Below are 27,940 nucleotides of genomic sequence, written 5' to 3' on the forward strand. Positions count from 1 at the left end.
AAAGAAAAAAAAATAAAACACGGGTAGGTGATATACATATACAATTATATATATATTATATACAATTATATATATATATATATATATATATATATTAAACTGGTGGTGATTAATTAAACTGGTGGTCAGGTCACTGGTCACACTATCAGCAACTTGCAACTGCAAGTAGTACTCCTAAGCAGACAATCACAATATATACTGGTGGTCAGTGTGGTCACAATGGCAGTGTGGCACTCTGGCAGCAGAGTGCCAGCAAAAGTGTGCACTGTACGTTAAAATATGTACTCCTGCTCTCAGACTATAACTGCTCCCCACTGTCAGTGTCTCCCCCACAAGTCAGATATACAGTCACACTATCACTTCAGCAAGTAGTATTACTCCTCCTAATGCTCCCCAAAATCACTAAAGTAAATAATACTGTGTCTCTCTCTACTCTAGTAGTCTCACTCTCTATAAACGGAGAGGACGCCAGCCACGTCCTCTCCCTATTAATCTCAATGCACGTGTGAAAATGGCGGCGACGCGCGGCTCCTTATATAGAATCCGAGTCTCGCGATAGAATCCGAGCCTCGCGAGAATCCGACAGCGGGATGATGACGTTCGGGCGCGCTCGGGTTAACCGAGCAAGGCGGGAAGATCCGAGTCGCTCGGCCCCGTGTAAAAAAAACTGAAGTTCGGGCGGGTTCGGTTTCCGAGGAACCGAACCCGCTCATCTCTACTAGCAACGCCAGGACGCCGTGCGCGCTTAGCCGCCGGGTCCCTGGCAACGCCAGGACGCATGCGCGCTAAGCCGCCGGGTCCCTGGCAACGCTGGGACGCCGTGCGCGCTTAGCCACCGGACCCTTAGCAACGGGGATGCCACAGACGAACCGCGTTCCCCGTTGCTTCCTATCAATCAATACACCTGTCAGCTCTGGTCGTGCAGTGGGGCAGCTGCACGACATTACTAATTAAGCTTCGCTGCAGCTATTGGAAGGCTCCCTGTTATATTCTCCCTCATTACCTGGTACAGACGCCGGTGATAGCTTCCTGTATGCTGTTCCTGCCTTGTAACGTCTGTTCCTGGTCAGCTGTATCTGGTCGATCCTGCTCCCTGTGCTCCTGAGTCCTGGAGTTCTGAAGCCGGTCCTGGGAATCCTTCCTGTTCAAGTGAACCTGTTGCAGTCATCTGGGGGTTCTCGTTTGTTGGGGTTCTATCCCGGTTTCGTGAGTAGCGGCTTCTGCTGCGTGTTGCGGCCTAGGCCGCTTAGTCCTTTTGGTACTTTTTTTGTATTGGTGGTTTTGAGGAGGTTTCCGCTTTTCACTGTCCTCCCCGGAACTCGGCGGTGCCGTGTGGGGGAGTGGACAGTGATATCTTTTGTTGTTCTTTTCCTTTGGCGGCGTGCCGCACATATATTTAGTTTTAGGGTAGTTAGTAGCCCCTAGCTTCTGTTTGCTTTAGTTAGAGGTCCCCTTGTTATTATCCTGTCTCGGTTCACGCTTTGTCTCACTCTAAGACCTGGGGGCATCGGAGTTGGGCAGACCTAATCCGCCCTTCAAACGCGGCTGCCGTGGGCCCAAGAAACCATAGTCACTCAGGTGTGAACTGACCACACGGGTAAAACAACGGAGGTAGGGTGCTAGGGGCTATTCCCGTTCCATCCCTATTTCAGCGTCACGTCCTGGTGCTCTGGACTCACTTCGCAATATCTTTCTAGTTCTGAGCATCAGGAACGTAACAGGTTTATTCAATACCAATACGAGGCTTCATTATTTCTGCATCCGGCAAAAATTATCCAGCCGCCTATTGAACTTCTGTCCCTGCTTACCTCTATTCGAAGCAGAAATGAGACATGGAGTCGGGGACCTTCTAATCACAGCCTACCAATGCACACCAGCATGAATGGAGAGCAGAGAGAGGGCAGCAATGGCATCCATTTGTGAAAACGGAGGCATGTCGCCACTGTTTAGGGGGAGCGGAGATGCCAGGGATCTCCGTAATTGCACAGAGATTTCCTGGCATCTGCGACGGACAGCTTGTGTATCCCTGTGGGTGCCCTAAGCTGCCCGATCGGGCTGGGGAAGATCCGATACTGCAGTTTGGATCAGTAATGCAGCAGGAAGCATAACACTTCCCGGTGCTATTAGTGCTATCGCTGGTGCTTCTATGTAAGCAGCAGAAATAGCACCTCCAACCCAGAGGCATACAACAGAGTCGGCTGCCACCAGGCTCCTGCTCTGTTGAATATATATATAAAAAGTAGTGCAGAATTACACATTGTTGATACAGTTAGTCTGTTAATTATTTCTTACAATATTTGTTACAGTACATACAGTGAGAAAGTATCAAATAGTGGAATTAAATGCCTACAGCTGCTATTCTGTTTAATAAGGATATATTTACCAGTCAGGGAAACATTACCACTGAGGAAGTCTATCACAATCTGTTGAGAATGCGCAAGAAAGAAACTGACAATTTGCTCCATGCAACTTCCTTGTCAGATTACTACGGAGCCAACAGTATCCCCAGGGGCTTTCGGGTAAGGAACACACTCACCATTGGCAGCAACAATCCTGAGTTTTACCATCAGTGGATTTCCATACTGAATAAATTCAGTATGGATCTAATGATCCTATTAATAGAGGAGGTTTGGAAAGAGTTAAAAAAAAATACAGGAACAACATCAACACATACAAGATGGAACATAAATCTATTATGGATGATACACAATATGCCGCAACCTGGGAAAAATTGGAATCCCACGTAACCAAGTATAAAAAGAACCTAATTAATTTCTATAAAGCTAAACTATATACAGGTAATATGGACTATGAGGACAATAGAGTATACAGGTGGCTTAATGGCACAGAAACCACTGGGCCACGATACACCAAGAAGCAACAATCTTGGAGAGATAAATAAAGGGGACGAAGAAACCCTAATTCTCAAATAGTGATAGCGATTTCTATGTCAATGATTCTAACAAACCCAGCACTTCTAGACTGGTTCCTTTAGGGGCTACTACGTGGGCACATCAAGAAAACCCAAGTCCAGCCCAACGAGAAGAGGAGGACAAAATGAAAGGCTCTGGAAAACATCCAAAAACCACAAACAAAAGGAGGAATTAATATTTAATTTATCAACACATACTTTTTCTTTTACTTTTAAATGGCAAGTGAAGGAATACAAATTCTCTCGCAATCTCCAGTTGAGGGAGTACTTTCAGCATCAATTACCACAAGAAAATCATGACCAGATTAGGTAAAAATTAACTATCAACATTTGATTCACCATCAAATAATCCATCAATCCAAACATTTTCCAGATTATTGAATAATTCCCTCAGCAAATACTCACAAGAACAACCCAAGATATATAAAAATGTAAATCAGGATGAACAAAAAGCTATAAAAACAACTTAGCCTCCTATACTGATGTTGTATACAGACCAGCCGATAAAGGTGGAGCAACAGTTATCCAGGACCACTAGAAATCCGTGTTAGAAATTGACAACCAATTTGCTGATACATCTACATACTCCAAATGACCTAGGAAATCCTACAACTAAGTATAAAAAAGAGATGGATGCTATCTTAACAGAGGCCAACCTGAAGGGACATATTGATAAGAAGTTACAGACAGCTCTTACACAAATGCATCCCATTACACCGGTGCTGTATACGGTCCAGAGGGAGAAGAAAAAGACTCTTTTGTGGTTGCACTCTTTATATCATAGGAAAATCAATCAATAGAAGTAATGAATCATGAAGAGAATATAAAATTAATTTAGTTTTATTAAATTCTTGATAAAATATATCAGTAGATTGGTTGATTATATAAAGATAACAAAATAAAATAAAGTTTAGAGAAAATTCAAAAATCACTTCTGTCTGCCATGCTTTGATAATTAATCGGGAATTATATTGCATGTGGTAGGTTCACAGATTGATCCCAATACATATTAAATCAAATTTGATGATAAAAGGAATATATGTCACACACTTAAGCCCACGCAATAATGCAGAGACGTCTGTTCGATCAGACAATAAGAGCCGTCAGAAAAAGATGATAAGTAAATACAATTAAGAGTGGACAAATTAGAAAAGTGTGAATCTGCTGTCAGTGTTAAACACTGGACATGATAATCATTCTCTACTAAACCGGATCTTCCTCAGGAGTCTCCTACCTGAGTACTGATTCAGCCCGACACTGATTAGCTTCCAAGATCGGATGGGTTCGGGCGTTTCCAGTGTGGTATGATAGTAGAGTGGTAGGTACGTGATTTTTGTCACTTTGGAGTCACTGATGAGAGTTCACGAAAATATGAAAAAAGATGGCAAAGAAAAGTAAAGGAAAAAGGAAAAAGATGGATCCGCTGCCAGCGTTAGACAGAGATGGGGGACTCTGAATCGTTGGTGAGAGTCCGGAAAAATAGAAAAGACATGAAGGAAAGTGTTGTTGACCTGGGAATTTAACACTGGTTCTAAGGAAAATCCTAATGGTAGCAACCAGAGATTACTGTGGATGGTACCAGTGTGAATAAACACACAAAGGCAACTTGTTAGGTTAACAGGTAACTACAATAAAGGAAGAAAGTCATCCCTGCAACTGCAGAGAGAACAAGGAAAAAGAAGAACCTATCTTTTTCTGGGGCACGCTTTATGAAATGATTGTTAAAATTAAAAATAAATCTTTATTAACCACTATTAAAATGTGAGTACAATGAAGAAAGTGGAGGACAAATACGGCAGAAATATCAAAATCAAGAGTCATTTTAATTGCCGAACTACGAACTTGATCTATTGCCTCCAATGTGATTGTCCGAAGAAATACATAGGGATGACGACCAGAATGCTCAAGGTGCGAGCGTTAGAGCATATCGGAACTATCAGAAATGTTAGAACGGATCTGCAAAACTACAGACAGATAACAACAGTGGCACAACATTTCCTCAAATTCCACTCAGGTACATATGACAGCCTTAAGATCTTTGGCTTGGAACGAGTTAATCTTGGCATTAGAGGAGGCAATGTAACAAAAATCTTGCTACAAAAAGAAAGTGAGTGGATATTTAAAATTAATACTGTAGCTCCTGAAGGGATGAACGAGCAAATTAATTACAGCGCTTTTCTACCATAGGTATTATGGTATGGGCGGTTTTGTCGTCTGGGAAAGGAGAGTCGATGGTTCAAATAGGGAAGATTCAACGAAGGGTCAAATGTATTATTGAATAAGGCAGCATTTCTACAATTATGGGTCTAATGACTTAAATTTCAACACAATTTGCACTCATTTCAACATTTAAATAACAGCACTGGCACTTTAGTTAACATAGTCATGGCTTGTCAGCCATGGGTGATTTTCAATCTTTATAGTACCATAGCATAGCATCACGTTTGTAACAATATTTTTTCTCTCACCGTTCCTTTAGTCTCTTTCACCAACTTAGCACAATATCAATTAACAATATGATATTTAAACATATATTCATACACAATCTTCACTTACAGTCATTAGGATCTAGAAAATAAAGAATCAATTAGAAGTATAGTTTTGATCCTATAGGAATACTACACAATTTTCATCAACATAGCCATGTCCGCTTCTTTCCCTTGTTCCTTGCTCCTTTTTCCTTCCCCCCCCCCTCTTTTTTAATAATTAATAATGTTTAACTTTTAGTTTCATTTCGATACTTTATTTTATTTATTTTTCCCCCTCTTTCACGGCTCCCCCCCTTTTGAGAGAATTTATAATCAAGGCTCAGGTATAATTCCAGAATTTGGATCAATTGATTAGAAGATAAATTTTATGTTTGGCTCATTAAATAATTAAGAATCAGCTAGCACTTTTTGTTTTAGGGCTGAAAATTAAAGTGATAAAATATAAGGTAATCAGGAATTGTCAACAACCCTGTATGCTTTATTAAAACTAATGTTTTTTTTTTTTCCCCTTTCTTCTTTATGTCCACAGTGTATCCACTCCTCTTTTCTCTATAGGAGGAGGCTCATTCATTTCAGCAGCCGGGATACCCAGCGCTGTCTCTGTAAATATCAGCAGACATCAGGGCTCCCAGCGCAGCTAAGAAAAGCCCCTCCTTCCTACTCACTCTTTACTCTATGCCTCTATATAAATACAATAATAAGAAGCTTTGGCAGTATATTATCAAATGATTTAAAACTGATTAACTAATTAATTGATTAACCAATTGAATCTAGGTGTGATTCTGACACAGCTTGACAAGAATAAGATTCATATTGGTTTAAAATTATAGCCTAATCAGTGGGTATGGCTTTGCAACAAATATGTGTACATATATGAATTCATTGTTTACCAGCACAGATTAACCAATTTAATTTGGTCTCATTTCTCCTATGAGCATTAATGAGGTTCATATTGGTATAGAATCATACTCTAATCAGGGAATATGACGTGTTTCCCATGAAGCGTGTGTACATATATGAATTGAATATAGGTGCTTACCAGTTGGATTAGAAATATTGTTCGTGTGGAACATATGCTTCTCAGTGAATATAGGTAATAGCAAGTATGTGTATATAGATGAATTCATTTAAATATCTAATAGCAGGATTTAGAAATTCTATATTGTTTGGGTGGATACATATGAAATTATTCAATGATTATTAACTGTGATTTACAATATTAGGGTTAGCAACCCATCACAATAGTCGTTTGGACAATAATTGATATTAGTCAATATTTTGTGGATACTTTATGAGCTATGATCAAAATAACTCTAACAATACAGTGGTGTTGAATTATATCATAGTAGCAAAGGATAAATCTGGTGTGAGCTAAAGTCTTATATAATTGGCTAAATGTTTTAAGTCCCACTCATATATATAATTATGAGAGGACAATCACACAATCTGTTCTAAGAAAAAATTTTTTTGAACAGACCACAATAAAAAGGAGTACATACAAACTCCAACATAACCAATTTTTTGACCTTTAAGTAACTTTTTGGTGGCAGTGATAGAGTGACCATACCCCTATAATACCTATTGATAGGCAAATTGATGTAAGGGGTACCCGGAAGTGGATATACATATAATAATTTTTGAGATTTTCGCTTAATACTCTGCAATTTTATGCTTGATAGAATGAAAATGTATAAAAGCCTAGAATTTTAATAGTGGTTAATAAAGATTTATTTTTAATTTTAACAATCATTTCATAAAGCGTGCCCCAGAAAAATATAGGCTCTTCTTTTTCCTTGTTCTCTCTGCAGTTGCAGGGATGACTTTCTTCCTTTATTGTAGTCTTCTGGACTGAATATCTGGGTGCACCGCCAACTAAGTGCATAACTTAATTCAATGGTGATAGAGCCTAATGTTGGTTTAATATTAATAATATATCATTCAAGGTAATTCTGTTTTTTCAGTGCGGTCTCCAAAATTCCCAATTCCCCTTTCCCCCTTTTTTTTGTATAGGTTAACAGGTAATACTGTGGTAAATATTGAAAAAAATGAAAAAGATGCTTAATTAACAATTAGTGGCTATAGGGACTATAGCTGATAGAGAAATGGTTAAATGAATCACGAGCATAAAGACAGGGTATGCATGATCCATCTACATACTCCATAGACTCCTATTGTTGCACAAAAATATAGTATCAATTGGTAGACAAAGCAACAAAGAAAAGAAAGATACAAATGCAAATGGAAACTGCATTGAAATATTGTTGCAAGATATTAGAGATTAGCTAGGAGAACATAAGTCAAATCACAATGAGAACAATGTTGCCACAAGTTAATCCTCGACAGGATAGCTATGTGCGTAAATAACCTCAGGTTACAGTCACTTCCAATAATGCAAAAGAAACATGGTGCCCTGCTGGTGAAGAATTACAGAATAATATCTAGATACTGAACTCCCGTAACAGTGGTCTCTAGTGTAAAATGCAGAAAAGGTTTTGATTACCAATGTAAGTATTGTGCCGCTGCCGAGGCTGGATTCAGCACAATGCAGATCTCTGTTTCCCTGAGAAGTGGGACCCTGTGGAAGGCTCAGACGAGTTGACTGCAGGGGACGGCACCAAGATCAATCCGTTAGGGCAGACAGCCAGGCAGGTAAGCGGGACCCAGGACGGCTCCAACAGGTCGGCTGCAGAAGACGGCAGGCGGATCAGTGCATTACGGTAAACAGCAGGGCAGGCGGGCGGAGGAGAAGGCGGCTTAAGCGGCTGGGCTACAGGAGGCGGCACAAGGATCAGTCCAAGTTAGCAGACAGCAGTGTGGGTGAGCGGGATGGAAGACGCGTTTCGCCCGTCCGTCGGGCTTGCTCACTTCCTTATCAAGAATTTAAAAAAACTAAATTAATTTTATATTCTATTCATGATTCATTACTTCTATTGATTGATTTTCCTATGATATAAAGAGTGCACCCACGAAAGAGTCTTTTTCTTCTCCCTCTGTGCCTGTAAAGCTTTACACTGACTCAGGGTGCACCACCAAATGTAGATCTGGATAGAAAATATTATTTTCTCAGACTCCATCATTCTATCTTGGTACTTAGAATTGATAATTATATCTAGCCGGTGCGGTATATCCCCATTGCCGCTGTATACGGTCCCCAAGGTCCCCAATGACCCTATCAGGAGGCCAATTATATTGGCCAAAGGATCTTTAACACAACCTATATCACAGTACCTTGATGCCCTACTCCAACCTTTGTTAACATCGCAGGACACATACTTGAAGGATGCCAGGCACCTGTTGAACATGCTTGAAGCCTTACCAGAATTACTCACAGGAGTGATCACACTGGACGTAAAGAATTTATACACTATGATTACCTATGATATAGGCTTAGAAGTTATGAGAATGTTCTAACAACAGTACAAATTCCTGAAATTGTACATTACATTATTTCTACAGTTACCCAACTTCACACTTACAATTATTTTTTACAAAATGGGAATTTTTATTTACAGCTCATTGGGTGTGCCATGGGATCAAATGTGGCTCCGATGTATGCTAATGTTTTTATGTTCGCACAGGAGAAATCATTTTTCTTTTCGAACACAGATGTTACACAAAATATTTTGCTTTATACATGGTACATAGACGATTTATTTATTTTTTGGACAGGCACTCAAATTCACCTATAGGAACTGTTGGATACAATTAACCAGTATGATTCACCCATTAAATTAACTGCAAATTATAGCTATACAGACATCAACTACTTGGATGTGCATATAGCCATCAAAAATAAGAAAATTGTTACTACGGTATACAATAAACTAACGGATCTAACACATTGTTACAACGTAATAGCTTCCACCCCCCTGCCCTAAAGAAGAGATTACCCAGGTCACAATTTCTTAGAATGGCCAGAATAACTAGTGACATACAGGACCCGAAACCAGCTTTGGATACTATGGTCACTAAATTCAGAGAAAGGGGATACCACCAATCATACATGAAAATGTATAAAAGCCTAGAATTTTAATAGTGGTTAATAAAGATTTATTTTTAATTTTAACAATCATTTCATAAAGCGTGCCCCAGAAAAATATAGGCTCTTCTTTTTCCTTGTTCTCTCTGCAGTTGCAGGGATGACTTTCTTCCTTTATTGTAGTCTTCTGGACTGAATATCTGGGTGCACCGCCAACTAAGTGCATAACTTAATTCAATGGTGATAGAGCCTAATGTTGGTTTAATATTAATAATATATCATTCAAGGTAATTCTGTTTTTTCAGTGCGGTCTCCAAAATTCCCAATTCCCCTTTCCCCCTTTTTTTTGTATAGGTTAACAGGTAATACTGTGGTAAATATTGAAAAAAATGAAAAAGATGCTTAATTAACAATTAGTGGCTATAGGGACTATAGCTGATAGAGAAATGGTTAAATGAATCACGAGCATAAAGACAGGGTATGCATGATCCATCTACATACTCCATAGACTCCTATTGTTGCACAAAAATATAGTATCAATTGGTAGACAAAGCAACAAAGAAAAGAAAGATACAAATGCAAATGGAAACTGCATTGAAATATTGTTGCAAGATATTAGAGATTAGCTAGGAGAACATAAGTCAAATCACAATGAGAACAATGTTGCCACAAGTTAATCCTCGACAGGATAGCTATGTGCGTAAATAACCTCAGGTTACAGTCACTTCCAATAATGCAAAAGAAACATGGTGCCCTGCTGGTGAAGAATTACAGAATAATATCTAGATACTGAACTCCCGTAACAGTGGTCTCTAGTGTAAAATGCAGAAAAGGTTTTGATTACCAATGTAAGTATTGTGCCGCTGCCGAGGCTGGATTCAGCACAATGCAGATCTCTGTTTCCCTGAGAAGTGGGACCCTGTGGAAGGCTCAGACGAGTTGACTGCAGGGGACGGCACCAAGATCAATCCGTTAGGGCAGACAGCCAGGCAGGTAAGCGGGACCCAGGACGGCTCCAACAGGTCGGCTGCAGAAGACGGCAGGCGGATCAGTGCATTACGGTAAACAGCAGGGCAGGCGGGCGGAGGAGAAGGCGGCTTAAGCGGCTGGGCTACAGGAGGCGGCACAAGGATCAGTCCAAGTTAGCAGACAGCAGTGTGGGTGAGCGGGATGGAAGACGCGTTTCGCCCGTCCGTCGGGCTTGCTCACTTCCTTATCAAGAATTTAAAAAAACTAAATTAATTTTATATTCTATTCATGATTCATTACTTCTATTGATTGATTTTCCTATGATATAAAGAGTGCACCCACGAAAGAGTCTTTTTCTTCTCCCTCTGTGCCTGTAAAGCTTTACACTGACTCAGGGTGCACCACCAAATGTAGATCTGGATAGAAAATATTATTTTCTCAGACTCCATCATTCTATCTTGGTACTTAGAATTGATAATTATATCTAGCCGGTGCGGTATATCCCCATTGCCGCTGTATACGGTCCCCAAGGTCCCCAATGACCCTATCAGGAGGCCAATTATATTGGCCAAAGGATCTTTAACACAACCTATATCACAGTACCTTGATGCCCTACTCCAACCTTTGTTAACATCGCAGGACACATACTTGAAGGATGCCAGGCACCTGTTGAACATGCTTGAAGCCTTACCAGAATTACTCACAGGAGTGATCACACTGGACGTAAAGAATTTATACACTATGATTACCTATGATATAGGCTTAGAAGTTATGAGAATGTTCTAACAACAGTACAAATTCCTGAAATTGTACATTACATTATTTCTACAGTTACCCAACTTCACACTTACAATTATTTTTTACAAAATGGGAATTTTTATTTACAGCTCATTGGGTGTGCCATGGGATCAAATGTGGCTCCGATGTATGCTAATGTTTTTATGTTCGCACAGGAGAAATCATTTTTCTTTTCGAACACAGATGTTACACAAAATATTTTGCTTTATACATGGTACATAGACGATTTATTTATTTTTTGGACAGGCACTCAAATTCACCTATAGGAACTGTTGGATACAATTAACCAGTATGATTCACCCATTAAATTAACTGCAAATTATAGCTATACAGACATCAACTACTTGGATGTGCATATAGCCATCAAAAATAAGAAAATTGTTACTACGGTATACAATAAACTAACGGATCTAACACATTGTTACAACGTAATAGCTTCCACCCCCCTGCCCTAAAGAAGAGATTACCCAGGTCACAATTTCTTAGAATGGCCAGAATAACTAGTGACATACAGGACCCGAAACCAGCTTTGGATACTATGGTCACTAAATTCAGAGAAAGGGGATACCACCAATCAGCTTTAGTAAAAATAAAGAATGACGTATTAAAGATTCCTAGAGCAAATTTTCTTAAGTCCAGTGAAAAATACAAGATGGACATTTGTATCCCGTTGGTCACAGAATTCTCCAGCGCTAGCATGGTTTTGCCTAGAGCAACAAAAGCATTATGGCCAATTGCATCTACCGACAATAAACTACCATGTTTCAAAGGCAAAAGAATTATACCTAGTTAAAAAAGAGGCCGCAACCTACGGCACATACTAGTCAAAACTGTTGTCACTATGAAGCGCTCTTTGACACAAAGAAAGGGCTGTTTCAAGTGCCTCTCATGCGAAACCTGCAACTATATGGAGCCAGGATCAACATTTCTGCACTTTAATTTTTTATATTGTATAACTTCTTTGTTATATTGTATTCTCTGTTCATTCTATGGGCTGGATTCAAATGTGATCACGGATCCCGTCACCCGTGAGCCCCCACCGGCAGCTATTCAAATGCTGCTGCTAATGTGCGCGAGAAGTTATCATAGGGCGATATTCAATTGCACTCACTTATTGCGCTGATTGTGCACATTAGAAACGGGTTTAGACGTGCAAAGCACCAAAATCCAACTAAACGAATTGGCGTGAGCATGAAAAGACCCGTTTGGGCACCCAAACGGGTGTCTTTACGCACATTTCAGCTCACCACCTCTCACGTCACTTAAGACGGGAGAACGGGTGTGAAAGAACAATTGAATTCCCCCCTATAAATATATTTTTGGTTCTGTTATAAGACATTGGGCCTAATTCAGACCTGACCAGTCACACAGACATGCAGTGTCGAAGTCAAAAATATTACATACAGAAAACATACAAACTCCACACGGATGAGTCGCTGTGCGTGCGAATACACGCAGCGTGCACAGCGATATATGGTAGCATATGCACACAGACAAGCCACAAAGATATATTCAACACATATTTCATACCACACATAAATTAAACATATCAAGCATTAGACATTATAATGTTTTCAATTATATAATGGAGTATAACATCATGTACAGGTATTAATGGTACAGAACAAGATACACATGTCATGCTTGGTGTCAAAATGATCAAGGGAATGAGTGTGTTGGTTTGATGACAGTGGGTAGGTTGTAGCACATTGCAACAATTAGTTATGATTGAATGTATATGAAGCCACAATTCTAAAGTGAACAAAGGATTTCCTGTAGACACATGGGACAGCAACCTAGAACAAAAGCCCTCACACTGACCAATGACACATCATGAATGAGAAAGTTCTCTCCCCTGGACCAATAACAAAAGACCTGTACTCCCCCAATATACACAGTGTATAGGTGATTGCAGACACAAGAAACTCTGTTTTTGCTGTTATTCTGCTGCTGGTAGTTGCTGTTTTTTGGTGTTGAGGCAGATCCAAAGATGGAGCGGAGTGTGCATTGAGCAAATAGGGTGAAGTATTGCTGGCTGTAATGGATTCTTTTGTATCTATCTGCTTCCTGTGTAATTGTAAATCTGTAACCATATATACTGTACATGTGTTATATTGTATGCATATCCTTTTAATATCAAATATATATACATCAATGAGTGTTGGAGCTCAGACAATGTGTGCGCGAGTGCTTGTTTTCTCTTAAGGGATGTATTGTTTGCTACGTACAGCGCACTTTTATCATATATGGTGATAAGATGCGCCTTGCGTCCACAACATATATTAACGCTGGCATTTTAGATACTTATTAGAAATTAATCTGAAATTCCCAGCGGGGTACAAAAGTATCACCCAGCAATGATGCTTTTGTTCTTTAGGAGTAGATCCCTGCCAGCGCAGATGCTGTGTGCTGGCAGGAGCTACTCATTGCTGTGAGGGTCGGAGCATGCGATGTCCCGCAGCCGCCGCGGCCCGCCCTTCCAATGGTCCAGGGACGCCTGCGTTGCCCAGACCGCGCCCCCTAAATGGTGGCCAAACACAGCCGCCTCGCCACCTCCCGTCCAAAGACCACCTCTGCCTGTCAATCAGGCAGAGGCGATTGCAGGGCTAAGACAGCCGTCGGCTGTCTGACATGCGCCAGCGCCGCAGTGCAGTGCAGTTCAGACCCGATCGGCTGCTGTGCGAAAACGCAAAGCACCGATCAGGTCTGAATTAGGCCCATTATCCTTATAGACATGGTAAGAAATATTTCTATATATATTTCTCAAGTAATTGTTTTGAAATTATGACATATCACTCTATGACAGTATGTATAATAATTATATGCTTAGATGAAGGTAAATAAATATAAACTACCATCTGTGAACCAAGGTACTGTAATGGTTTAAAAAACTGACAAGTTGGTTTGTTACTAAGAACTTTTTCACTGTTTAGACATAAAGTGGCAGCAGTGTTTTACATTATTTTAATACTTATTAATCTTCAAAGTTCACTCATTGGCTTATACTTAATTATTGTTCTGTAGCACAGGTTCTAAAACTCGGTCCTCAGGACCACACACAGAGCATGTTTTTCAGGTCTCCTCACAGAATCACCAGTGAAATAATTAGGTTCACCTGTGGATCTTTTAAAATGGATCAATGAGTAATGAATACGCCAGAGCACCTGCTAGTTGACCTGGAAAACGTGAACTGTGTGGGGTCCTGAGGACTGAGTTTGAGAACCACCATTCCACCCGAATAGCCCTCAGGTTCGTGGACTGATTTTAGGTAGCTGCATTCATCAAAATGAATTCCACCTTTTTAAACAATTTCATAAGAACAAATGCGGTGCTTACCTAAGACTCTCTATCACAGTTAGTCTAAATATGAATTAATAAACTACAGTGTAGGTGAAAGGGGTTACGTTTATGTGACCGCCGGTCAGGAGACCGCCGGCCACAATAGCGACGCCAGCATCCCGGCATCTGAAAATCTCATGGTTGGCATGCCTGACCAACAGGGACTATTCCGACTCGTGACTAGGGACTACAGTGGGAATAGAACCTGTTGTGAGCACAGCGAGCCCGCAAGGGGCTTCGTTCCATTCGCCCCCCCGCCGGCCATCCGACAGCCGAGATCCCAGCGGTGGTATTGTCACCGGCGGTCTCCTGACCAACAGGATCACAAACCCAATGCAATGAAAGTGTACATGCTCATATGATTGTTAACCATGGTAATAGATATTAATGTCCAAATAAAGTCTGGTGTTTGAATACACACTTTTACACTAAGTTCATTAAGTTATTTCTCTATACAATTATAAACACCAGTTCCAAAAGAAAAAGTTAAGTTACTGAAAAGTCAAAAAATAGTCCAAAAACTCTCTAAATTGTATGTCACAAATACCGATTCTGTGCCTTATAATCCTCTCAGGGGATTTACTTGAATGCAATTCCAAAGTTCAGTCCAATGATACTGTAGTGTAGTTAACACTAGCTTCCATGTTTTCACAAATAGGATCCACCTGTAACATTCCTCTTTTGTTTCACATCTTTGCCATAGCAAATAAAATTATACGGATAGTATCAGATTCAGACCAGACTCTAGTGTACATAGAAGTAGGGAAAATCATGGTTACAATCATATCCTTAGCTCCATTCTGCAGGGCCAGATTTACCACAAGGCAACATAGGCGCCGCCTTAGGCCTGGAGGGTCCTATGAGGCCACATATACAGCTATAATGAGGGGTTGGAGAGGGGTTGAAGAATTCCAGGACTGCTGCTGTCAGCTCGTCCAGACATTGGGGGTCATTCCAACCCGTTCGCTCGCTGCGTTTTCACGCAGCAGAGCGAACGGGTCCCTGCTGTGCATGCGCCGGCGCCTTTGTGCGCCGTGGCAGGACAGCAATCGCCTCTGCCTGATTGACAGGCAGAGGCGATCGATGGGCGGGAGGGGGCGAAACGGCGGCATTTGGCCGCCATTTCGTAGGCGCGGTCCGGCCAATGCAGGCATAGCCGGACCGAACGGGGGGCTGGCCGCAGCAGCTGCATGACGTCATACACAGCCGCTGCGGGCCAGGGAGCGAGGAGTAGCTCCCGGCCAGCACGCTAAAGCTGCGCTGCCCGGGAGTTACTCATGAAGTGCAAAGGCATCGCCGCTGTGCGATGCCTTCGCACTTCTGCGAGGGGAGGCCGGACTGACATGCGGGGCGGACTAGCACAGCTACGATCAACTCGGAATGACCCCCATTGCCGGATGTGAGTCAGCCTGTCATTCATCCTGTTCTCTCGCTGTCACCGTTCTCACTGTTCAGTTCACCATTCTTCACTCCACTAATTTGCTGCTGAATCACAGCCTTTTTTTTATGTCACTTAAGATAATAAACAGAAAGTATTATGGAGAATACACAATTTGTATTATATACTGAGTATACATATACTGTGTATATATATATATATTATAGATGTGCACAGGGAATTTTTCGGGTTTTGTGTTTTGGTTTTGGATTCGGTTCTGCGGCCGTGTTTTGGATTCGGACGCGTTTTGGCAAAACCTCCCTTAAGATTTTTTGTCGGATTCGGGTGTGTTTTGGATTCGGGTGTTTTTTTTTTTCAAAACCCCCTCAAAAACAGCTTAAATCATAGAATCTGGGGGTAATTTTGATCCTATAGTATTATTAACCTCACTAACCATAATTTCCACTAATTTCCAGTCTATTCTGAACACCTTACACCTCACAATACTATTTTTAGTCCTAAAATTTGCACCAAGGTAGCTGTGTGACTAAGCTAAATGACCCAAGAGGGCGGCACAAACACCTGGCCCATCTAGGAGTGTCACTGCAGTATCAGACAGGATGGCAATTAAAAAAATTGGCCCCAAACAGCACATGATGCAAAGAAAAGAGAAAAAGAGGTGCACTGTAGTTGCTGGATGGCTAAGCTAAGCGACACAAACACATAAATATCACAGGAATTATTTGTTCTAATCAATTGTATTATTGGTCCAAATCACTGGAAGAAAATGACAAAATCACAGGAATTATTCGTTCTAGTCAATGGTATTATTGGTCCAAATCACTGGAAGAAAATGACAAAATCACAGGAATTATTTGTTCTAATCAATGGTATTATTGGTCCAAATCACTGTAAGAAGATGATAAAATCAATGGAATTAAATGGCAGTAATGTCGGGAATTATATCAAATGGCAGTACCACTGGACATATACGAAAGTGTCAGACTGGATGGCACTTAAAAAAATAGTCCCCAAACAGCACATGATGCAAAGAAAAGGGAAAAAGAGGTGCACTGTGGTCGCTGGACAGCTAAGCTAAGCGACACATACACCTCAATATCACAGGAATTATTAATTCTAATCGATGGTATTATTGGTCCAAATCACTGGAAGAAAATTACAAAATCACAGGAATTATTCGTTCTAATCAATGGTATTATTGGTCCAAATCACTGGAAGAAAATGACAAAATCACAGGAATTATTTGTTCTAATCAATGGTATTATTGGTCTAAATCACTGGAAGAAAATTACAAAGTCACAGGAATTATTCGTTCTAATCAATGTTATTATGGGTCCAAATCACTGGAAGAAAATGACAAAATCACAGGAATTATTCGTTCTAATCAATGGTATTATTGGTCCAAATCACTGGAAGAAAATGACAAAATCACAGGAATTATTTGTTCTAATCAATGGTATTATTGGTCCAAATCACTGGAAGAAAATGACAAAATCACAGGAAATATTCGTTCTAATCAATAGTATTATTGGTCCAAATTACTGGAAGAAAATGACAAAATCACAGGAATTATTCGTTCTAATGAGTGGTATTATTGGTCTAAATCACTGGAAGAAAATTACAAAATCACTGGAATTATTCGTTCTAATCATGGTATTATTGGTCCAAATCACTGGAAGAAAATGACAAAATCACTGGAATTATTTGGCAAGATCACTGTAATTAATAATTATAAATCACTGATATTAATTGGTAAAATCTCGCTATCGCCTGCCTAGTGAAGTGGAATCTAGATGGGATTTTGTACCGGGGACACAATAACTTCATCAATTGTCTAAATCCCAATGCACTAATGGCGGAAAACGGGCACACGTCTAACAGCGCACTGATTATACTGATCACTGATGATACTACGGAGAACTGACACTGAGCAGCGAGAACAGCACTGGACTATTGTACTGTAGTATACTGGTCACCACAATGCAGCACTGGCACTGAGCACAGATATTACCAGGTGTATCTCACACATCGCTCAGTACAGATTACAGGATGTATAATCAATCACCAGGTGTAAAACACACGTCGCACAGTACAGTATACAGCGTGTATAATTAATTACCAGGTGTATCACACACATCATACAGTACAGTATATAGGGTGTATAATCCCAAGGTGTATCTCACACATTGCTCAGTACAGTATATAGGGTGTATAATCACCAGGTGTATCACAAACGTTGCACAGTACAGTATACAGGGTGTATAATCCCCAGGTGTATCTCACACATCGCTCAGTACAGATTACAGGATGTATAAAATCACCAGGTGTATAACACACGTCGCACAGTACAGTATACATACTAGTCAGAACAATGCAGCAGATATTGAGCACTGATCAGGATACTAGAAGTGACACAGAGCTGCAAGATACAGCAGTGGCCTACTGTACTGTACTATATGTATACTGCTGGTCACCAAAATGCTGCACTGTCCTACTATATACTGCTCACAACAATGTAGCACAGAGATAGTATACTTGACACAGTGCTGCAAGATACAGCAATGGCCTACTGTACCGTACTATATGTATACTGCTGGTCACCAAAATGCTGCACTGTCCTACTATATACTGCTCACAATAATGCAGCACAGAGATAGTATACTTGACACAGAGCTGCAAGATACTGCAATGGCCTACTGTACTGTACTATATGTATACTGCTGGTCACCAAAATGCTGCACTGTCCTACTATATACTGCTCACAATAATGCAGCACAGATATGGATAGTATACTTGACACAGAGCTGCAAGATATAGCAATGGCCTACTGTACTGTACTATATGTAAAGTGCTGGTCACCAAAATGCTGCACTGTCCTACTATATACTGCTCACAATAATTCAGCACATAGATAGTATACTTGACACAGAGCTGCAAGATACAGCAATGGCCTACTGTACTGTACTATATGTATACTGCTGGTCACCAAAATGCTGCACTGTCCTACTATATACTGCTCACAATAATGCAGCACAGAGATAGTATACTTGACACAGAGCTGCAAGATACAGCAATGGCCTACTGTACTGTACTATATGTATACTGCTGGTCACCAAAATGCTGCACTGTCCTACTATATACTGCTCACAATAATGCAGCACAGAGATAGTATACTTGACACAGAGCTGCAAGATACAGCAATGGCCTACTGTACTGTACTATATGTATACTGCTGGTCACCAAAATGCTGCACTGTCCTACTATATACTGCTCACAATAATGCAGCACAGATATGGATAGTATACTTGACACAGAGCTGCAAGATACAGCACTACTGTACTACTATAATTATATACTGGTGGTCCACAGTCCCCACAATGCAGCACACTGAGCACAGATATTTGCAGCACACTGAGCACAGATATGGAGATTTTTCAGGCAGAGAACGTAGATATTTTCAGCACACTGAGCACAAATATTTGCAGCACACTGAGCACAGATATTTGCAGCACACTGAGCACAGATTACAGAGCTTTTCAAGGAGAGAACATAGCCACGTCCTCTCCGTTCAATCTCCAATGCACGAGTGAAAATGGCGGTGACGCGCTGCTCTTTATATAGAATACGAAACTCGCGAGAATCCGACAGCGGGATGATGACGTTCAGGCGCGCTCGGGTTAACCGAGCAAGGCGGAAAAGATCCGAGGCTGCCACAGAACCGTGTAAAATAGGTGAAGTTCGGGGGGGGGGGGGGGGGGTTCGGATCTCAGAGAACCAAACCCGCTCGTCTCTAATATATATATATATACATACATACATACACACAGTTTATATATATATATATATATATACGACGAAACAGATGAGGCGGCACTACCAGTTTAGAAAAGTTTGAAAATCTATTGGTAATAAATCTAATCTGATTTATTACCAATAGATTTTCAAACTTTTCAAAGCTGGTAGTGCCACCTCATCTGTTTCGTCATGTATGTGGGATGCCTAAATCTCTAGGAAGGCACACCAGTAAGTTTACTTTGTGGGTTAACGCTGTCCCTAGTGAGTGCCGAGATTGGATACACGTATGTATGTGTATGTATGTATATATATATATATATATATATATATATATATATTCCCATTTATATTACCGGCTATATTCAAATCATTATTTACTGATTCCTATATATTAACTGAGCTGGAAAAGAGTGCAAACATTACATTATTTACAATCATATTGCATTACAGGCAAAAGCATTTGCATATGTGAATTACTGTACCCATTATGCATTATGAGTGTAAATGATGTAATGTGTGCACCCTTTTCCAGCATAGTTAATACAGTATATAGGACTTAATGCAATGAATAATGGTTTACCTATAGTAAGTATTGTAAAAGAAAAACTGTATTAAATTAAATTCTCCTTATTGTGGAATACTCTCTTCATTTGCTTTTCCTTTAGGAATGAGTGCTTAGCAGCATAGTATTTTGTATGCCTATGCTTGTTTTTGTACGGTGTTGGGTGGAAATGTAGGCAAACTTATGTTTTATTCTTGGGTGGGATAGGAGTAGATAAGATATATGTTGATGGTAGTTGGGGGACCAATTAATGTTCTGCCTAGGGCCCCATGAGGTCTAAATCTGGCTCTGCCATGCTGGTCTCCCCTGCTGTCCTTTAGCTACAGTAAGTGGCCCTATGGTTGGCCTATAATTACTCACTAAACTTTGTGTTACTAGTAGACCTTTATTTTTATAAATACAGTTATAAAAAAAATGAGTTATAAAATTAATCTGCACAATATAGGAGGATATATAGTGTCTTATCAACGTGTTCCATTGACAGGGATAATAAGGAATTCCAATCCTTGGAAAAGTCCCACTACGCAATGAAGAACACTGGGAACACTCCATATATCCATCTTTACTTAATTACACCTGACTTTCTATTGAAACAGATCCAATCATTGATTTTGACTTATCTTCAGCTGATTTGCTTTTGAAACCAGACTCATTACTGGAGCTTGCAGATACACCTCTCAGTCTGATTGGTGTTCCATACTACATAACTTCATTGTGCCTAATATTAAGTCATTCTCTATGAGGAAGTCCTTGATGATAATGTGGTTTGGTGTACAGTAGGATCATCTAAAAGTGTTTTTTTCTCCTTCATTTGTATTCTCTTTTTTTAAGGTATACTTTATAATAAGAATTTATCAAAAAAACTGCAGCACCGTGAAGAATATAAAAAGCCGTTAAAAATATAAAAAGCCAACCAATAACATTTGTAAGTGCATAATGTTGTGTAATTTTGATATTGACATCCTGAAGAGCTGCATGTATTTAAAGTGGGAACAGAGAGCACTAATAAAGAGATGGGATTAGAGGGGAAGGAATGATCTAAAGCAAACAGGATTGTGGCTAAGCTTATAAGAGAACAGAGGCTGGTCCAGAGATCCAGGAGGGAGAGTAGTTGCTAAGTTCATAGCCCCAGGGGGACATTGAGGACTCTACTTTACAAGATATTGGAAGATAATATTCCTTTGAGTCAATTTAAATGGATCAAAACAAACGGCTTAAAGAAGAAGGCTTTAAGGGGGTACACATGGAGCGATGTTCACTTAGGGGGTCATTCCGAGTTGATCGTAGCTGTGCTAAATTTAGCACAGCTACGATCATGTACCCAGACATGCGGGGGGGGCGCCCAGCACAGGGCTAGCCCGCCCTGCATGTCTGTCCGCCCCCCCCTGCACAAGTACAAAAGCATCGCACAGCGGCGATGCTTTTGTACTTGTTGAGAAACTCCCAGCCAGCGCAGCTCCTGCGGCTGACCGGGAGTTGCTCGTCACTGACCCTGGTCGCAGCGGCTGCGTGTGACGTCACGCAGCCACTGCGGCCCATCCCCTGCACGGTCTGTCCACGCCTATGTTGGCCGTACCGTGCCCCCAAAACGGCGGCCAAACGCCACTGTGCTGTCCCCTCCCGCCCAGCGACCACCTCTATCTGTCAATCATGCGCCGATGCACTGCGGTGTCAGCGCATGCACAGTTCCGACCCGATCGCTGCGCTGCGAACAACTGCAGCGAGCGATCGTATCGGAATGACCCCCTTAATTTCTAAGAAATCTGACTAGATTGCTTAGAAATTAAGAACACATCGCTCCGTGTGTAGGTGTGTGTACGTGTGTAGGCTCTAGATTAGGCATGTAAGCATGCCCAAATCTAGTGAGATCGCTCATATCACTGCTAGGTGAAATGAGCAGTTCCCCCCATCCCCCCCCCTCACTCAGCACACATCGCGCTGTGCTGAGCGGGGGGGGGGGGGAGATGTGTGCTAGGCGGTCTGTGATAGATAGCTCAGCACACATCTCTGGGAGGGGTTCACTACGATCTGCCGGCGGCCGGCCTCCCGGCGACCAGTATACCGGCGCCGGGAGGCCGGCCGCCGGCTTACCGACAGTGTGGCAAGCGCAAATGAGCCCCTTGCGGGCTCACTGCGCTTGCCACGCTACACGCGCCACACTATTTTATTCTCCCTCCAGGGGGGTCGTGGACCCCCACGAGGGAGAATAAGTGTCGGTATGCCGGCTGTCGGGCTCCCGGCGCCGGTATGCTGGTCATCGGGAGCCCGACCGCCGGCATACTGAAGACCACCCCGCTGGGAGAAATCTCCCATGTGTACCCACCATTAGACACATAGTAGAAATGGGATAACCGTTTAAAGCAAGGGGTTATTTAGAAAGCAAAAAAGATAGACTGGAACTTCTCCAATTTAGAACTAAAAGGAAGAAGAAGGGCATTTTTTAAGCAGCGTTCATCACTCAGTATAATAGTGAGAACAGTTAAATGAAAAAAAGTCAGGACAAAATGGGAAATACTCATTAAAGGGCAGTATCCAATTGCTGGTGCTAATTGATGTTGCTTTGATGGCACTCTGGGGATGCAAACTCATTGTATCTTGATGGGGATAGGGTATCATCAGGCTTCAGGCTTACTGGTTTGCAAAGCATCTCCAGTTTAAGAAAAAGCTGAGCTGGCCTATTGTTTGCTGCCATGAGCTCGTTTAACAGGAACTCCTTACTGGGGTTGCAACTGAGAACTAAACTGAGTGGTGGTCTGACCATGCATTAAAATCCCCAAAGATCACCCATATTTGATGCTCCAGATCTAGTCCAGTAACAGTGTCAATCTCCAGGGGGACGGTAAATGATAAGTACTGTGAAACCTAATCCTGTAGAACTCCGGGCAATGATGCACTGAAATGAGCATGTCATTTCCATTGGGGGGATTCTAAGTTTCAGTGCTTTTTTAAAACAGATAGCCACTCCACCTCCCCTGCAGTTCAGTATTGGGTCATGGATGACAGAGTAACCTGTTGGGCTTGGAGCCTGCAAGATAGTTACTGCATTTTCAACTAGCCAAGTCTCTGTAATGCAGACAAGATCCAAAGATTCAATAAGGTCAGCAACTGTAGCAGTCTTGTTTCTTATAGGTCTGACATTACAAAGGACAGACCTGATTGGGTATACCAGAGGATCTGTAGTTTTCTTTGTTTCCAATGCATGGCCTCTGAGGATAGCAGTCACAAAGTGAGACTTTAAGGGACTTATAGGCCCTACACACTGGGCGATAATATTCAAAGATATGAACGATCTCGTTCATTAATGAACGAGATACCGTTCATATCTTTGAGTGTGGAGGCACCAGCGATGAACGATGCGCGGCCCCGCGCTCGTTCATCGCTGGTGCCCCGTCGCCTGTGCATGCAGGCAAATATGGACGATCTCGTCCATATTTGCCTGCACTTCTATGGAGCCGAGTGACGATGGGAGTGAAGAAACTTCACTCCCCCGTCACTGCCCCCCAGCCGCCGGGTTGCCCGTCGGCCATATCCGCCGTCGGGCAGCTTGGCGGCGGATCGCTCACTGTATAGAGCTCTTTGGATAGTTACAAGGGAGTAGAGGTTTTCAGCCTCGCTTCCCATGATTGCACAGGTGGTTTTATATTTTTTAATGCCAACGGATTGATGACTGAAAGCCTGTGTAAGTTTATTAGAAACTGCCCACGTAGTAGGCGGAGTGACAGAATAAAGCTGGAGATATACAAATACACTGGGTCATCAAAGAGAGAATAAGTATAAATGATATTTAATGCAGAGAGGGGATTAAACTGTTTTTGTTTCATTCTTTCCATTCTGTGTGTGATCCATAAATTAAATGAGTTCATAAACAGAGTATAATTGTAGTTATTGCTATATCCAAACCAGTTGCTATAAAGCGTAGTCCATCACACAAAGGCAGAATTCTTGAACTGGTGACCTCTTGAGGACAGTTGGAAGAGACCTGCCTAAAATTATCCGAAACCTCTAGCTTGACAACAATGACAGTTTCTTATTAAAAGTATGACACTGCCCAGACAAAAGTTGGTTGCTATAGATTCTGCAATACACTGCAGCATTGGGGTGGAACCCTATTTGTGCTGCATCATATGCTTTCCTACTTACATACTGTATGCATGTGTATTGCATAACATCACAACAATCAATATAACATCGCCACTCTAATAGGTACAGTTGCATATCTGAACTGAATTCACCAGTCTGCTTTTTATCTATGCAGCAGTATGAGGGAGGGTAAGTCCCTGTATGTGGGACATCACACTCAGTGTGAGATTATAGTTGGGTTGCAGTAGTTCTTCTCTATCATAGAGAGAGTATGACCTAACATGGCATGTTGAATAATATAGTTTTATTTGATGACTGATATCAGAAAATGGAAGATATCTTTCGCAGCTGTAAATGCAAGCATTTACACCACTGTATGATTCTATCCTAATCAACAGTAAATGATCCATTGTCTCATATAATAAATGCATTCAATGATTGAACATAAAAATAACTGCAAGAATAAGAAGTATTCACTCAACTTCTGTTGCTAAGGACCCCTAGAAACGGATGGCCACAGCAATTGTTTTTTGCAAACCAATTAGAACTGACCTAATGTGCACTGTTTTATAATGGGTCACACTAAACTATACTAACATTGTTTACGCCATGAAGACAACTGGTAAATCTGACTCATCAAAACAATGGTTTATAGTAACCATGGAACCTTACCTCGGGTGTGGTATTGATTATCCTCCATGATTCTTCTCCTAAAGATATTTAATGAATATTTCAGTATTTACTACACTTAAAAAGGTTCATCGACAAATAGAAAAATTGAATACTATCCTCAATGACATGTATGTTTGTTGGCTTTCTTTGGTTTTACATGTGTCACGGTCACTTACACCCTTACTGGAAGATCTTCTCTGTGCTAAGAGCATCTTGTTTCAGTGACTGCAATTTTTCAGTTTTGAGTTGTATCAGTTCTGTCACTTAGAGGATGATGTGATCCTTCATCTATAAGTTATATGTAATATTGATTTATATAGTCCCTCTTGAGAAATTGTAAATTCATAAAAAGTTTGTAAATTACTCCTCATTTTTGCTATTTAACCCAAAAATATAGAGTAAATTACCTAGAAACCTCCTCCAGAAGTCTACTGATAACAAAGGCAAATCAGTATTATCATCCATATCAGTTGAATTATTTGCATTTATTTCTTGGTAACCCCATGAAATGGGGTTACCCCTTTAACAGTTAATATCCCAATGCATCCCATTGTTGATATCCATGGATTACATATGTGACTACAGCTCTTGTAGTTTTTTTGTTTGATGTCGTGTTTTCCAACTCAGCCTTAACAGAATAGTCAGGAGAACTGTGAATGACCCTTTTTGCAGGGCCTTCACTGAGCACATTCAGGAGCGTCTGACAAAGGTCCCTGAGCAGCCAGCAACACAAACCCCAGGAAAATAACCCCATCTGATTTGGGACTCAGGTTGCAAGGTGAAGGAACCTGGTGGCTGGCTGTCTCCAGGGGAATCCAGGCCAGTAAGGTGACATGCGAGGCAGAAATCCCAGCAGGAGAGGGATAAAAGAGGCAATCGAGAAGCAAGAGGGAGCTAATACATAGATGGGAATGTAGTGTGGACTGGTGAGGGATGCCAAGAGGCCAGAAAGATGCAGATGGCAAGAATGGTCTGGGGTCAGTGGCTGCGACACTGACAATTTATTAGGAAAACTAATGAATAGCTTTTGTCCATATTTTGAAAGCAATAGCTATAGAAATGTCTAGGCTATTTGAAAACAGAGCACACATTGTGTAAAGTGGTCTATGTGCAAATCACCACAGGACTCTGGAGAGCTGCAGAAGTGTGACTTTACTAGTTGCAATCATGCTGAACAATGGCTGCAGACGTACATCATGTGTAACAAACACTTCCTGTATAACAAGAGGATGACAATGATGAAACTTCTGCCATTAACATACAACATAAAACATACATCTGTACATTGTTTTTAAGGATTTGGTGCCATGTACACTTGAAAATTGTATATAAGTGACACAATGGCACAGCCACAGAGGTTGAAAAAACCCCAAAAAGGTAACTGAGGTATGGTAAATCTTTCATAATGTCTAACTTTACCTAGAGCAGGGCAAAGCTATACACCAAGACAAATTATTTTTACAAGAATACAAAAGTCCTTCTTAACCCCAAAAATGAAAGAAACTTTTATTAGCTATATCAATCACCTCAATCATGTTATGAACCAATTGCAGCTAAAAATATTTTTTGCAACAGGTAGGCACGAGATCAACTTTCATTTATTTGTTGAATTTGCCTTCACCACTTCAATCAATAGGGACAATACTGGATCTATAATGATCACAGAGACTACACTCATTATGGCTGAAAAGCCACATAGAGTCATAATCAATCATAGCTCTTAATACTAGTTTACAGATCCAGTGTTTTGGCTGGGAATTATGCATTTTGCTCTAGACCCTCATATAAGTACTAACATCATTGAAAGGTCCATTGCTATAAGGAATTCCTGTGCAGGGCTGCAAGGACATCAGTTGGGCCCCCATACTAGGGAGCATATGGGAGCATGGTCATGCCCATTGTGAATGCTGATGACTCCTGGCTAAAGCTGTCAAGCTGCTCACCAAGGGAGGGGTGTCCATGACATCTTGGGAGAGTGATTATGCTTTTCTAGCAGGCCTGCAAAAGTGTCCAGGTACTTGTCCTCCTTTTCAGTTACCTTGGTCTGTGACATCAATAGTATAAAACCTAAAAGGAGAGTAAAGAAGCAAGACAAACCTGAAATCAAAGCCATGTAACTGACACTTAATGGTGTTTACAGTAAAATCTTTTTCTCTCAAACCAGTTTAGAAGTCGTGACAAATAAAATTCTCCTGTTTCACAAATGTAATAAAAAGAAAGAAGATGGGGGTGTAGGTGTGTAGTTTTCACTAAAGCTCGTTGGCCTCACACATCTGTACACTCTACAGTTAAAATGACCAGATGTCTGTGTAAGTTGACTAAATTACACAGATACTGTAGAGGCAGATTGGCTTTGTGCGATGACACTCCACAGTTTGTTACAAATGATACAGTAGTAAAACATTACTTATCTTTGTTCCCACTTCTATTAATTGTGAGATAAACATTGTACCTGCAATAATATTCAGAAAGGCGCACAACTCGTAGAGTTCCCAAAACATATATAATATGTGGCCTAACCAGAAACTTATATAATAGTAAAACTATCTTTTCTCATGCACCTATCCTACTTTCTATGTTTTCCAGAATCTTTAGAATGTTTACAGCATGCTTCACTGGTAACTCACCTTCATTCAAAGAACCACTCTTGTCCTGAGAGCCACCAGCATCCTAATATTCAGATCCTAGCTTTATGTTATCAAAAAATATACTGGCACTGCCACTTTCACATTCTGGATTCTCTTGTCCATGTAACATACTTGAATGCTTTTTTCCCCGACCCATAAACTTCACCTCATGGATGGTTATTGTTCACTTCAATAATGTTCATATCTCTCGATCTTCTTGGGCATCTGCTTGCTGGGCATTGATAATATGGTGAACAACCTCAACATGTTGCTTCTGCATAAATTGAGATTCAGCCTCT

At 41.0% G+C, this 27,940-nt stretch overlaps 1 pseudogene; it reads right to left on the bottom strand.

Moving 5' to 3' along the window:
- Positions 1 to 4,129: 4,129 nt before the first annotated feature.
- On the bottom strand, positions 4,130 to 4,248 carry LOC134963255 (5S ribosomal RNA; annotated as a pseudogene).
- Positions 4,249 to 27,940: the final 23,692 nt, after the last annotated feature.

Source organism: Pseudophryne corroboree, chromosome 9, assembly GCF_028390025.1.
Source record: "Pseudophryne corroboree isolate aPseCor3 chromosome 9, aPseCor3.hap2, whole genome shotgun sequence".
Lineage (NCBI taxonomy): Eukaryota > Metazoa > Chordata > Amphibia > Anura > Myobatrachidae > Pseudophryne > Pseudophryne corroboree.